Source organism: Morone saxatilis, unplaced genomic scaffold (assembly GCF_004916995.1).
Source record: "Morone saxatilis isolate NCDOM2014 unplaced genomic scaffold, NCSU_SB_2.0 Contig16, whole genome shotgun sequence".
Lineage (NCBI taxonomy): Eukaryota > Metazoa > Chordata > Actinopteri > Moronidae > Morone > Morone saxatilis.
Window position 1 is genome coordinate 7,602,366 of NW_023339718.1, and position 3,500 is coordinate 7,605,865.

At 42.5% G+C, this 3,500-nt stretch overlaps 1 protein-coding gene across 4 annotated transcripts in view; it reads right to left on the bottom strand.

Annotated features, from left to right (window-relative positions):
- Positions 1 to 3,500, bottom strand: part of rtkn (rhotekin) — a 56,044-nt gene that overhangs the window by 23,416 nt on the left and 29,128 nt on the right. The window lies entirely within an intron of this gene.

The window sequence follows — 3,500 nt, forward strand, 5'->3', positions numbered from 1 at the left end:
TGTGTGTGTGAGAGAAAGAGAGAGTGGGGACTTTGAAGCTGCATTTTTGATATTATTATCTATGATTTTATTATTGATTCTATACAGCCATGCCAGCACTTCATCAGAAGGCCATGGGGACGGGATAAAGGGTAAACTTGATGGATTATCCATTTTGTTAGATCCAGTGAATGTGTGTTTGTGTGCTTGTGTGTTTTGTGGCTTTGTTCATATCGGCAACACAAGAACAATTCCGCTAAATAAACATAACCTAATCACGGATGTGAGATGAAGGAAATTCCCCCCCCCAAACACACACACACATACATATACAACAGGTAGCAGGTATTAGACAGCCTGTCAAACAGCACTGTATAAATGAGTGACAGCGCAGCATCTGCTTACACAGAAAGACATGACAGATAGACGTAAACCGGGTATGACTGTGATCCACTGCCAGCAGCTCTGCATTAGCTGCTTGTCTGATTATCTGTCTGTGGGACTGAACTCTCTCCTCCATGACCATCAATCCCTTCACAATCTCCCTCTGCATCGTCAGGTCATCACTCCTCTCTAATTGTCTGTCTGTCTGTCTGTTTATCTGCCTGTCTTCTGTTTGTCCATCACTTCTTTCCCCAGCCACTCAATCGGTATCATGAGGCCAGACCATCAGTCTGCTGCTGCATAACTATACATGCTGTACCATGTATGATTCTTATACTACACAGATATGTCCTCCTGCATTAATTCTATCTGCTCTCTCTCTCTCTCTCACTTGTGTCAGGACAAACCCATCGAGGGCTCCGCCACAACACTTGCTTCTAAAAGGAGAAAGAAAAATAGGACAGAACATTACTAAGAGAGCTCTGCCATGGCATGTCAGGGCAGTTTTTGAAGTGGCTTTGTTAAGTGTGTATTTGAGTCGTGAAGCCAGAAAGCAAAGGCAGGAGAGGTGGACCAAAGCTGGCAAGAAAGAGAGGCTTTGAAAAAGTAAGAATCCCCCAGAGAGAGGAAAGAGTGTGTATGTATGAGTGTGAGTTAAAAGATCTATAATTGGGTGGGAAGAGAGGCAATATTTTGGCGGAGCAGGGTATAAGTGGCTCATTTTTCACACTATTCCTTAGACAACTGGCTCAAGGAGACACACACACACAAAACAAAGTCCAATTCACCCCCTCCTCCTCCTCCACAGCTGCTGTACCTAGAGTAATGGGTTGCAGTACCTGTACCCCTGTGCTTCTTAGGAAGAGGAAGTCCTACCTATCTCAGTCCTAGCAGCTGCCTCCTGGGAATAAGCAACGGACAATATCAGCAGAGAAAACAGAATGACCTCTACTGCAGACACACAGCAGCACAGAGCAGGGGCAGAGAGAGGCAGCAAGAGAGGGAAAAAAAAACACACACACACACGTGACTGCAGAGGTGAATGAAGGCTGGGGAGGAAAGAGAAGGAGGAGAGACAGACAGATACAAGCAGAAAAGACATTCAAGATAGGTATCTTGATAGGCAGAGAAAGAGGAGAGAGACAGAAAGCTGGGTGGACAGACAGAGACTTGACTGCAGAAAGCTCTTCTGCAGTAAGTGGTTATTGATTGCAAGACAAGGGCTGAAGGATTCCATGGCCAGTGAACTGACACAGGATGCTGACTTTTTCCCCTCTTGTATAATTACAAACGCAATGAAATGCACAAGCAGAAACGCATTTAACACAAACAAGACCAATTTAACTGCAGCGTGCAATAAATACAGCCGAATCATGGCACAGAAAGCACCAGGAAGACTGTGCATTCAGGATGCTGTGCAGTCACATTGAGGAGGAGCTCTGGCACATAAGTGACCTTTTCACTACTAATGATCAGAGATGGCTGTGGTTGTAACAGTAGTAGGGACAAAATGAACACACCACCACACACTTTGAGCTCTCTATGCACTGCACACACACACACACACACACGCACACAGAAGACACACACAGAAGCACAGGCTGTATTCCAGGAAAGGAAAGATCACATCTGTCGTGCTCTTTCAATCTCTGAATGATGTTGATGTAGGTGACCTTTTAAATCAACATGAGACTACATTTTCTTAACTCTAGCTCTTTCTCTTGCTTTCTTTCTCTCTTTCTCTCGTATCAGGAAGCAGCCCGTCATTAAGCGAAGTGAAGGCAATCAACAGACAGAGATGCAGCCAGTTGTTTGGTTAATCTGAGCATGGATAGAGTTTCAGTAGTGATAGAAAAGTTGATTATAGGAAGTGGTCAGAGCTGTCGGTCAAATGTGCTCAAACTAAGGAACTAGAATGACTGCCTGTCACACACACACCCAGGGGGGAGACAATGTTGAGGAAACATTTTTTTTGGTAGCTGTCCTTTCTTCTCAGCAATTTTCTGTGGTTTGGCACACGTGTGTTTAAGTGAAATGCATGGCAAACTGCTTCCTGAAATAGAAATATGAATGCCTGATAGACAGCTTTATGTGAAAACCATGCAATTGTATTATTGTATTGCTGTGACAAAAAAAAGCAATGAAGCAAAATATTCTCCCATGTAAAAGGTCTTTTCTACTCCAGCATTCCAGTGTGGCCATTTTTGTGCTGCCAACTCAGGGCATATAGGAAAGATTTATTCACAAGAGAGGGGAGAGGTTGATGACTGGAAGGTGTAAGTCATTATTGCAGTAATATCCCACAGTTGTCACATTGTTCCAGCTCTGAGAGGCTGGGTGACAGTGCAGTCAGACAACAAGAAATTGAGAGTTACTGTCCCCCTGCTAATGTAACCATTTACTCCATCGACCCACACACATAGCACAGGAAGAAGGAGTTATTCAAGAAACAAAATCATTAGTCACTATTATTATTTAATTGATCATTCCATGCCCACAGGAAATGCAATTAATGTAACATCACCTTCCCCCTTTGTATAAAGGCACACCTAACAGTCATAAGACAATTGGTGCAATTTAAGGATATATTGTAACCAAACCTCCTTACAAATCTCTCACTTTAAAGACAAATCATGATTGTTAATGGAAGTCATTAACTTGTAGAACATGACATAAACGATTTCACAAATCATTAGGTACCACTCTTCAATTCGGCAAACATCTTACACACCAATTAAACAATGTATTCCTTTAAATTCATATTTCAGAACTGGTTCATCCTCTTCCACAAAGGAATAAACATGGTGGCCAGTAAACAGCAATGTGAATCAAATCTAAAAGTAGGAATTCCATGAATTAAATATGCTGGTTCAATCAGCTGCGAGACGAATTCATCAAGATATCTTAATCAATCAATCAATCAATCTAGGTACTGATAATGCTCGATCAGGAATGCAGATATGGGAGATAAACAAGACAACTTTAAAATGCCTGGGGTTTTCAACAGTGGCGTCTCTCCAGACAGATTTAACAGCACATTATCAGAGTGGACTTGCTTCAATCAATAAGTAAATCCAATGAGAGGTCTCAAAGTCTCTCAGGACCTCAGTCCGCGTCCTGGTGACGAATAAACCCGT